The sequence below is a fragment of the Hibiscus syriacus genome, unplaced genomic scaffold (genome assembly GCF_006381635.1).
Source record: "Hibiscus syriacus cultivar Baekdansim isolate YM2019G1 unplaced genomic scaffold, ASM638163v2 tig00003041_pilon, whole genome shotgun sequence".
In the NCBI taxonomy this organism is placed as follows: Eukaryota; Viridiplantae; Streptophyta; class Magnoliopsida; order Malvales; family Malvaceae; genus Hibiscus; species Hibiscus syriacus.
Genome location: NW_024061960.1, coordinates 6,634,933 through 6,647,261, shown reverse-complemented (window position 1 = coordinate 6,647,261; position 12,329 = coordinate 6,634,933).

The window sequence follows — 12,329 nt, the reverse complement described above, 5'->3', positions numbered from 1 at the left end:
TTTTCAAAACTTTGCCCATTAGGATTATGTTAGAGAACCTTGAATTATTGAGGACTCATTTGAGTTTTGGGATTGAATTTTGTGCATACATGTGTTTTTAAATTGCAGGTGATATTTCTTTTCCGATTTCCCTAACCATGTCTAATCCCAAACGCCCTAGATCATCCTCGAGTCAGTTTCACCAAAACCGTCCTCCCGCTCCTAGACCTCAAAATCCATCCAATATTCCTTCATCCCTCATTAGTACTTGTTTTAACATGCCTGAAAACCATAGGGATGAATTATACTCTAGGTACATGAACTCCTTCCAATCCTATCGTATTAGGGAAGAGCGTATTCCTTCTCTACAAGCTATGATAAAACTTGAATTTGAATACCTCTCAATTCTTCGCCGATGGAAGTTTGATAAACTATTTTCTCTTCAACCCATCGTCTTTCACCAACTTGTCCGCATCTTTTATTCCAATGCGGTTTGTATTCAGAACACAACTCAGTGCGGTACTATAGCGATTAGATCCTATCTTTTAGGACAATATATCACTATTACTTCTGAATCCATCGCATCTCATTTTGGTTTAGATGACGAGGGTTTATTTAATGAGAAGGAAGATGTGGAATATCCATATCTTCCTAATGCTAGTGTCAGTACCTTTAGGTCTCACCACGATCGATTTCTTCACTTAATGATCTCTTGGTGGTTTAGACCATCCGCAGGTCGGTACTCCACACTACGTACTACAGACTTATGGTGGATGCACTGTATAAAGAACAAAAAGAAAATCAATTTTCCACATATTGTCTTTAGCGCGCTTGTCGATATCATAAACATCATTCCCTCAAAGCATGTAGAAACCCTACCTTATGGTTGTCTACTAAGCAATTTATTTATCAAACTCGGCCTAGATGTCTCCCTTGACAATCCTATTCCGCTCCAAAACCCAATCAATATCACATCCTTAAAGAAATCGGATTGGAAATTGGATGAGAACATCGGACTATGGTCTTTTCGACCCGGTAAGCAAACCCCGGGAGCTAGTTCTTCACGAGCTGCTCCTAGTTCTTCTCGTGCTCCTCCTCCAGCTCCTGACGCTAATAATGATCCAGAGCTTCAAAGGCTTATGAGAGATATTGACGAGGAAGTACCAGCTCGGCAAGATGATCAAACGCCACCTTATTTCCAATCTTTTCTAGAGTCGTTTGATCTGCGTTTTGCTTCCATGGAGTCTACGATTACTGAGTTTCAGAGGGAGATGTGTGATCGTATGGATGCTCTTACTCTTGAAGTTAGAGCTCATTATCCTCCTCCTCCTCCCGATTCCGCTATGGATGATTAAACGTTATTTGATGATATTTGGTTTTAAACTTTAAGAACTTGGATTGTTAAACTTTTTGATTTGAATGCTTATGTTTGTTTGGATGTTTGGATGCTTGAATGTTTGAACTTAATTTTAATATATTTGGTTTGAATTTTATTCATTTTGCATCATTAGATATATGACCAATTATGCCATTTCACATTTTATTATGAATATTGTTTATGAAAACTAATGGCTAATCTCTCTTTTGATTGTGATCTTAGCAGCTTATTATTAATATATCAATTGGCTAATGTTTTTCAAAATTCTTGTTTAAAACGTTTATATAGAGTCTTTTTGATTTAACAAAAAGGGGGAGAAAATTTAAGATGTGCTATAGTAAGGGGGAGTAAGTTTTTCAAAATCGATTTCAAAAATAATTTCTTAAACAAATCTTAAAATTACTCAAATGTTTTGTTATATCAAAAAGGGGGAGATTGTTGAAAACATTTTTGATATTTCAATATAACAAATTAAGTTAAATGAATTTTAAGATTTTACAAATGATTTTACAATTTTATATTCGATTCAATTAACCGAATATCAAATTATTACTCCAAGTTTTTCAAGATCAATTTTAAACCTTACTAAATGTGTAAAATTGTGATTTGTACTTAAACTATTTTTGAAACAATTTTCACAAAGTATTTTGAACCAAAAACAAGCCTTAAATCAATTATTCAAAGGCATGCACCGATGCATCAGTCCATGCATCGATGCATCGATGAATTAATTGAACATCGAATGCATTCCATGCACCGATGCACACTCCATGCATCGATGCACTCTGAATATTTTCAAAACATCGAATGCATTTGATGCATCGATGCACAAGCCATGCATCGATGCACCAGGCTATTTTTCAAACATCGAATGCATTTCATGCATCGATGCACACTTGGTGCACCGATGCATCAAGTGTTCCAACGGTCAAAATATTTGAATTTTACACGAATGCACCGATGCATCCTTGATCATGCATCGATGCATGAGACGCTCCACCTAGAAAAATTAATTGTTTTCACACTTAAACAGCTCTATTGACTCCACTAATTATCACCAACGTTCAGAATTGATTCAAGGGGTATTTAAACAAGTTTTGAAGCCATTGATCAACAACAAGAAACATCAATCAACTAGAATCAAGAGAGAATCAAAGAGAAAGCATCAAACCTCAAGTTTGAGTATTTCAAGCCTATTTTTCATCCAATATTCATTTGCTTTCAAGAACACTTTTGTACTCAATTGTATTTATCCTTGAGTGTTCTTTTCTTTGTTCTAGAATTGTGCAAACATCTTACCTTGTGAGGTTTTCTTGTAAGTTTGCAAATTTGTAATCTTCTCTTTGGGAAAAAGAGTGTTCTCAAGAGTTGGGGTATACTCTTGAAGGATTTTGTAAGGTTATCTCTTTGGCCTCAAAAGAAAGAACAAATTAGTGAATTTGTTGGAAAATCCTTAGTGTGGATAGCTAAGGTAGTGGACGTAGACTTTGTTTGAGAAAGTCGAACCACTGTAAATCATTGTGCAATTACTTTAAATTTTCTGCAAAAGCTTCCACGAAATTTTTAATTGCCAATTCACCCCCTCTTGGCCGATTCCGTAGATCGATTAACTCAACAGAAGTCTTTTGTTTCGGGGAAATCAATTGGTGTTTGCTAAATCTACGATGATCGGCGATGTATTCGAGTGATCGAAGTTCAGATCCATGAAGAGGAGCACGAGTCGATTTTGATGATGTATTTTGGGTCCCGAACAGTTGTCGGTGACGATAGCCGACACGGTGGTCACCGGCGGTCAAAGGTGGTCGATGACTGACCAATGAAGCAACCAACAGTATAATTTGATGCAATTAAACAACTTCGAGAGCTAAATTGATGCAAAAATTGAGTTTACTACATGGGCAACACTGACCCTTTAGCCAAAAGTTACATCAGCAATATTGGCTGAAGTGGAAACAATTGGCGTCCACATAAGCATAAACTAATCGTTCCGTTAGTCAATACAGTCAACGGTATAATTTGCTGTAATTAAACAGCTTCAAGGGCTAAATTGATGCAAAAATATGATAAAGACGAAATTAATAAATTGAGTTTATTATAGGGGCAATATTGACCCTTTAGCTTTTAAAATTTTATTTTAAATAAAATTTTTAAAATTACTCAAATGCAACTAGTGTTACGCAATATTGATGGGACTTCATGATTGAGACACGTAAATAATAATTTTTCTAAAGTTACTCACCTGGATTGACGAAAAAAGTTTATACAAGAAGCGGTTTAGCGTGGGAATTTTTTATTAAGCCTTTTATTAAAGCCGTCACATTTTACAGATTATGGTTTGAGAGTTAGAAATATGTGCCTTAGTTCCGATTTTGACACTTGGATTTGATCGAAAACCTTATCTGCACCGAATTTCATCTTTTTCCCCCGGTTAATATAGCAATGTGACAACGAAATAAGACGGAGAAGAAGCAAATCAGAAAGCATTCAGTTAGCCTGTAACCACCTCAAGTGTGATTGAAATTTAACTCCTCGTAGAAATTTGCAACTGTATAAAACTGAACCCTAGAAATTAGGTTTTACTTGTACAATGTGATTAACAATAACAATTCCCCATTATATACCTTCTAGAATTGCCAAGTACTTACCTTTGCAAAGTTCATGGCTTGATATTGAAGGGCTTGCCAGTATTCCATTCGATGGAATGCTGGAGATGCATTCATACTTAGCCAGTGATGTACGTATTCGTTGTCATTGTCATTATCGTTATCATTTGATCATAATATGTAGTTTCTGCGGGCCCCATCAAGCTTGTGACAGTTGAACTTGAAAAAAAATCTGTCTTGGTAACAACTTTGTCAATGTGCTTGAGCTGAAAACAAAGAAAGGGTTGATCACCAAGAGAGAGGTTTAAGGCCATATTTCATAATGAGTACAAAGATTCATAGATGTTGATTAGCAAGTTCTGATACCCTCAACTACTGGTGGATCTTTGCAAAATATTCAACAACAGAAGAAACATTATGTGAATTATGTTCCAGTAGAGGTTCTTTACCTATAACCTCTAATTTTGTAAAGCTTGTCTATTGGTAGGTTTTCATAGTGTGCTTTGAAGGCTCTTGATTCAGCTGGATTGCCTAACTGAGTAACAGAGAATTAGAAATTAAAGTCGTAATATTACTTTGCTCTTCCGTGCCGGCTAGTGGATGCGAGGTATCAATTTATTAACTTGTAATTGTTGTTCAAAATATTTCTACATTGATTATCTCTTTAATTAATATGATTTATACCAAACAAAGAATATTAATAGTTGTGTAGATGGGAAAAGACAGCTCTTTGATGTTCCTGTGTAAAGAAAATATCTTGAAACATGTCTTGACAATATCATTTTCATTGAAATCCCATGAATTCTACATAAAGTAGTATAGTGTGAGCACCATTTTTTATCTTACAAACCAGACCCAAAAACACCAATGAGCCTCAAGCTGACACTCCAAACCGAGCCACCCAAATCCCCCAATCAATTGCAGCCAACCCAGTGACCTCTCAGCTGACACCTCTCTCTACCTCAACAGAAAGAAAGCTCCTCCCGCAACAAAGCAATGATTTCAATTTTATGTAAAAATGGGTATAAGACCCATGCATGAACAATGTAAAATCTCTTGTGGGGGGGGGGGGAGTTCCAAAAAAATACCGGAAATTTTGTAATATTTTCACAGCAATAACAACAGAGGCATTTCAAGGATTTTATTTTTTCCCAGTTCGATTAAATTTTCCTTCTTTTCTTTCCTTTTTTTTCTATCCTTTAATTTCAAAAACAACAAAGAGAATAAAAGAGCATCTTACCTTCGGTTGGAGCTTCGCCAACGGTGGGGACCTCCGTTCAAGAATCCGAACGGTCGAAAGGGAGAAGAGGAGTCGGCGAGCAACATAATGAAATTTGAGCTCGATGCAACGGCGGACGGCTGAGATCCCGGTGGTGGAAGTTGAGGGGCTCTCGACTCATTTTGCGGCGTTGGAGGCCGTTTTTCGCGAAACCAAGCCCAAATCGATGATAGGAAGATCGAGACGAGACTCATGGTGATTTTTGGTGGGCAAAGGCCACTGAAAACAGTGGCCGGTGGCGACTGGATCAACAGTCGGAGGAGTACCGGCCATCGGTGATGATGGTTTCTAAAGAGAGGGTAGAGCCTCTCTATCTAAGTTTTTTTTAAAATGAAAAATGAAATTATAAAAAAATGTTTGTATTTATAGAAAATTTTAGGGGAAATCGCATTTTAGGTCCCTTAAACTTTCTCGTATTTTTACAAAATAGTCACTGTCAGGGACCGTTTTCATAATTTTCCCATTTACATATATGTTTTGTATTTATTGGTAAAATTGTAGTCTAGGTCCCCCTATGTTTGTCGTGTTTTTGCATTTTAGTCCATATAGGGACTGTTTTTATTATTTACCCTTTTTATGCATGTTCTATTTTTTTTGGTAAATTCATTTTTTAGTCCCTGTAATTTCAGTGTGTTTTTATGTTTAAATTCGTAATCTGTTTTTTTTTTATTTTTTTCGATTTAGCCCTTACATTTTGATTTGTTTTAATTTAGCCCCTATTGCATGTTCAATTTGTTCTTTTTAGCTTGGTAATTTAATATTTATGCAATTAGGTCCTTGTATTTATGTTTATGTTTATTTTTATTTTATGTTTTTTTACTTTTTTATTATTTGTTATTTTTTTAAAATTAGGTTTATTAATTGTTTAGATTATTTCATAGGTTAAGTTCTTAGATTTAGTTTTAAATCATATTAACATTGGAATAAAGCTTAGAAATTAGGACGACACTCTAGTTTAATTAGGGAGCAATTCGAGTCGAGTTTTCGTATAAGATGTCCGATTACTTGACTTTTAAAATTTATTAATAATTCATATTTTCTAAAAATATTTTATGTTTAATAATTTAGATAATATTTAGAATTTTGGTTGTTAATTATTCCCAACTTTAGAATTTATAAATTTAGGTCCTAAGCTTTTAGAGCTTTTAGAAATCGATATTTTTAAATGTTGACCTTTTTAGTCCCCAAACTTCGATTAGTGCTTTAATTTTGACATAATTAAATAGGTTAAATAGAGCCTCCACTTTTAGCTAGATTTTAATGTAGTCCCCTTAATTTAGGAAATAATCTGAGTCGGTCATCGCGTAAATGCTCAAGGGACCACCTCGACTATTCGATTCAATAATCGGTTTAAAAATCAAATAGGGTTAATATTAGAACTTACACATCTAGGTTTGTGCCTTTAGGTCCATTAACTTTCATAATTTGACACCGTAAGTTAGAAAAAAACCTTAATTTACTTTTAGTTTAATTAGGATAAATAAAATTTGTTTGATCGCGTTTTATTTTTAACCTTAAGGCAATGTTCACTTATTAGGGAATTAATAGTATATCTCTCGCAAGTATGCTCAGGGGGTGACTACTGGTGATTCTTGAAATAAGTCGACATCATTTTCAAAACAGCATCATGATCTTCTAAAATGAGACAATGTTCGGTTATCGAGCACAATAGCTGATCTACCTCGTTTATGCTAGGGGGTGAATGTTATCGGCTTTAATAAACGAATATCCTTTTCAACTCTTTGCATTTGTAATGATTTTCGAATTAAATAAAGATCGAACTTAAAATTTCTGATTTTAAATATAGGATAATCAACTAGGTACCAATTTTGGGCGCTTGTGGGGTGCTAATCCTTCCCCACGCATAACTGACTCTCGAACCTGATTTCTGGATTTTTGTAGACCTCAAAACTCGATATTTTTATAAAAATAAAATATTTTATTAAAATCACCCTTTTTCATGGTGTCCCAATCGCACCTTAAATGATTGGTGGTGAGTCCTCATATTTCGAAAATTTCTTCAAAGAGAAAACCCCAAGTCGGTATCAACCTTTCCCCGCCCGGGCGAAAAACGGCGTCGACATGTAGACATTTTAATTACGTTAAGGATGCAGTCAAAGGAGCTTAATATAGAGATGTATTATCATTTGACAACTGCACCCTTCATTTGTTTTTATAATATTTAGTCAACATCTTCCATTATTTATTCTTCAATGCAAGAAGTATGGATGCTTGTACCACTAACTCGTGTAGGTTATGATGGTTCTTGTGAATCGTTCTTCTGTATAAGATATCAATAGCGTTTCAAAAATAATAGGGATGTGACGTTGATCATGGTACTGCTCGTCTCGAGGTTTTGATGTTGTGCTACACGAGTAAGTAATGGTCCTCTTCTACTTGCAGATTTATAGTAATGCTCTTAAATTATGTCGTGATTGAATTATATTGTTCTATATAATTATACATGCAGTAATTTTGAGTTTGCAGCGGCTCCTCTTTTTATGACTAGTACATAGCAATTACTTTATCACTGAGATGTTCCATTGAACATATAACTTGTGGAGTTGGTAAAGAACAATGGAGGTTTCCAAATGTTCACTACTTCCTAAATAACTTGGGCTACTAGCTACTGCTGGCCTTTCTTGCATAGTTGTCTATACTTGTAAGGATTGTAATATATGTTATTGCAGTTCTATGGTTCTTGGTTTTAAATCAAATTTGAAGGTTATAAGCCCTTAATTCAGTACGATAACTGATATGTAATTTCCCTTCTTATCGAGAGTGTTGTGTTGTGAGTGATATGGTCACGCACTAGAACAATTCCATAAACTGACAAAATAGAATGCTCCTGGAAAACAGGAAAAGAAAATAGGTCTGATAGAAAAGAAATGGCATGTGATGCATCCTTGTAAAAAGAATGACCATATACTACGTAAAGAGTCTAGTGAAGTTCTGTGTATCCTGTTTTCTGTAGCCAACATGGAACTGAATGTGAACTGTTGGGCGATTTCCTGCCTCAAAAATGATGGAAAATGACAGTTTGGAAGAAACTAAAAGGGTTTTTTTTTCATCCCTGGTTGACCTTTAATATCATTGGATCTGACTGAGTAGGTCCTCACTGCAGTGTGAATTCATGTTGGATACAGCATTATGGTTCTGTTTGTCACTAAACATATTGGCTCTCAATTTTTTTTACCAACTTCGGTGGGTCTGTAGTTCCTCTCTTTTTTGAGCAGATGATTCTTGCAACCAAACAGTGGACAATCAGTCAAATAGATAGTGTCAAACAAGCAGTGCTTGTGGTGAATCAACACTGTCCGATCGGGTGTCAGTACTGTCGATGTTGATTCTGGACAATGATATATCCTCTCAACTTATCAAAATGTGGTATGCTCTTATGATCCTCTGCTTCCCATGTGGTTCGTTGAAACTGGTGAATTGCTGCCACACACTTGTATGGCCATGGGTTGAGACAGTAAGTGTGCACAATTTCTGGTTCTCTTTGGTGAACAAATAAGAGACAACCCATGCTCTATATATCAGTTATCTGCAAAATGACTTTCTATTTGGTTTTCATTCCAGGAATATGTCCAATAAATATATTGTAACTGATGAATTGCTTCAAAACCAAGATGGATGTTTAAAAATTCAGAAGAACCCAACATTGAGATATGTCTTTGACCTTGTGTGATAAAACTTGGTTATAGTACAAAAAGAAACATTAAGGTTTTATACGTTCTTAATAATTCAGGTTGCTAGTTTTCTTTGATGGGACCTATTCCCTTTTCTTAACTTTCTCTCGCTTTTTTATTTATTTATATTTTTTGGGTGTAAATGAGGCTAGAGCTGCCTGTTTTACTGTGAGCTTAACAGAATGCTGCCAATATTTTGTATTCAACGAATTTAATGTATCTAATTTCAGTTTCAAGCTATTCATGTTAAAACTTGAAAGAGACTAAGAGCTGGTCACAAAATAAATTGTTCAATGCTACAAGCTCTCAGCGAATTTGGTTGCAACCGTGATATTGTAATTTCTATTGTCTGTTTTAATTGTCACCAAATGCTAATTGATGATTTCTTTGTAAATTTGTCTACTCAGAAGGTAGCCATTGGCTCAGCATCTGATCCTGCACACGTAGAAGAACTTGTGCCGAGTATTTTGGCTCTCCTCATTGTGCCTGTTCTTCAGTAGAATCCCCCCCCCCCTTGTAATTGTGATTTTCTCCGCGTCTCATGGCTCATATCGATGACATGGTCTCATCATTATTCATCTCAGTGATCCTACATTTTTTCACTTTGATTTCATGACTTTGATCTACTAATGATAATAGTTTGTCATGTTTAATAGAGAGCCAACAATACATGGAAGTTCTGAGATCAAACACAAGCATGTGTTGGGACTAGGAAGCGTATGATATGCTCAATAAGCAAGGTAAAGATTGTGTTAGTGGAACTAATGCTTTCAATCTCTTTCAGGAAAAAAAGCTCAGCTGTGGTATTTAATGAGAAATGGTAGTTTGATCCCACAATTTCAATCTTGTCAAGGGGCAAATGAAATTGAGCGGACTAAATAATTGAGTACTTAAGTTTCAGCTAATATACTTGATAACTGTTTCTATTTAAGTTCAATCACACGTGATTCTTTTCTTGTGACTACTTTAAGAAAATATCTTGTCTACATTGTTGCTTTGCTCCTTCCCCCCCCCCCCCCCCTTCGAACCTTCTGCCTGTCCGAAAAGAAATGAAAATCTTGGGCTGCTGAAGCATTAATATCTGAATGTGGCAATGCAATTAGTATTTATTCTGTAGAAAAAAAGGGGGTCAAGGCTTAATATAAGCCTTATACTTCTATTAAGCTTTGAGTAAGTAATTGTTTTCTGGGTACAGTTCGAGCATTGGATGAAGTAATCATTCTTCCTTCCAAGTTTTCAGCATTCTTATTAGTAAAAATGACTAATGCAGTGTACATCACATATTGGCTGATGGATAGAACTTGCATCTCATGTCACACAATTCATGTATAAAAGTCAAGACAAGCTCCAAAATTAATCAAGTGGCTCCAAACACTTGGCAAGCAAATGACAAATTCTATTATGTCAAGGAAGCTTAGGCAATTATTGGTGTAGCAAAATATCTAGCAAACAAGTCGGTTTATGTATACTATAAATATAACTTATGAGATTAGCAATGTAATATTCAAGTGAGGAAAAAATAACGAGTGTGAGTAGAGAGAAAAAGAGTGAGTAACGAGTGAGAAAAAAATTAGAGAGAATTGTAAGAAAAGCTTAGCAAAGCTATAAGTATTTTGTGAACTAGCAGAAGCTAGTATTATAATATTGAGGTAGTGTCATTGTAAAATATTTTGTTTCGTATAAATAAAAAAGTTCGAGTTATAAATTATCGTGAGCCCATCCACGCTTCCAACAAGTGGCCTCAGAGCTTGGTTCGAGTTCAACGTTGTGGAGAAGATGACCAACATGATTCAACCTCAAATCCCGAGATTGACAAAGACGAATTACGGAAATTGGAGCATTCAAATGAAGGCGTTATTAGGCTCCCAAGATTGTTGGGATATCATCGAGGATGGTTACACCGAGCCTGAAAATACAACAGCAGAAGCAGCCCTGGCCAATGAAGAAAAAAAGGTATTGAAGGAATCCCGGAAAAAAGACAAAAGAGCGTTGTTCTTTATTTTTCAAGGAGTGGACGAATCTACCTTTGAAAAATTTCTGATGCGAAGACCGCAAAACAAGCGTGGGAGATTTTGCAAAAATCTCTACAAGGTGTCGAAAAAGCAAAAAAGGTACGCTTACAAACTCTCCGAGCTGAGTTTGAGATGTTAAAAATGAAAAATACAGAAAATATCGATGATTATATTAGCCGTGTGAAAACAATCGTAAATGAAATGAAAAGAAATGGCGAATCACTTGATGATGTTAGAGTAATGGAAAAAATTTTGCAGTCATTAACAAGAAAATTCGATTACGTGGTTGTGACAATCGAAGAATCAAAAGATTTATCCCAAATTTCGATTGATGAGCTTGTGGGTTCACTTCAAGCCCATGAGCAGAAAATAAAACAAAATAAAAATTCAGAAAATTTGGAGCAAACTCTACAAAGCAAGATGAATGTCAACGAAGGAGAAGCTAGCAGCAGCTACACACGAGGTCGAGGAAATAGTTTTGGTTATCATGGAAGATACAGAGGAAGAAGAGGAACTCGTGGACGTGGTGGTCGATATGGCACTAATCAAATAAGTGGAAACAATCCAACATCAGGTCGTGGACGAGGATTCCGAGGCAGAGGTAGGAGCATATATCAACAAGAAAATAAATCCCAGGTACAATGTTATAATTGCAATAAGTATGGTCATTATAGTTATGAGTGTAGATCTGCTCCTAAACAAGAAGAAAGAAATAACGTAACAGCAGCTGAAGAAGAAAAAATTGAAAAATCTCATGTATTCCTCACTTATAAAGGAAATGAGGAATTCAAGAAAAATATTTGGTATCTTGATAATTGTGCCAGCAACCATATGTGTGGTCAAAGGGAACTGTTTGTGAAATTAGATGAAACAGTCCATGGACGAGTAACGTTCGGAGATGACTCACACGCAGAAATAAAAGGAAAAGGTGAAGTCATGATTACTCAGAGAAATGGAGAAAAGAAATACATTTAAGATGTTTATTATGTTCCTGCTTTGAAAAGCAATATCATCAGTCTTGGTCAACTCCTGGAAAAAGGATATGAAGTGCAGATGAAGAATCGCTCGCTTGCCATCAAAAATAAAGAAGGAGAATTGATAGCCCAAGCTTCTATGACTCGAAATCGTTTCTTTACAATTGATATCGAGTCGGGAGAAGTCAAGTGCATGAAGACCGCGATCAAAGATGATTCATGGCTGTGGCATCTAAGATATGGACTTCTTGGATTTTTCTGGTTTGAAGCTGTTATAAAAAACAAGCATGGTGAAAGGACTACCAGAGATCAACCCTCCAAATCAATTATGTGAGGCTTGCATCAAAGGAAAACAACATAGACAAAGCTTTGAAGTTGGTAGATCCTGGCGTACCCAAAGACCGCTGGAGAT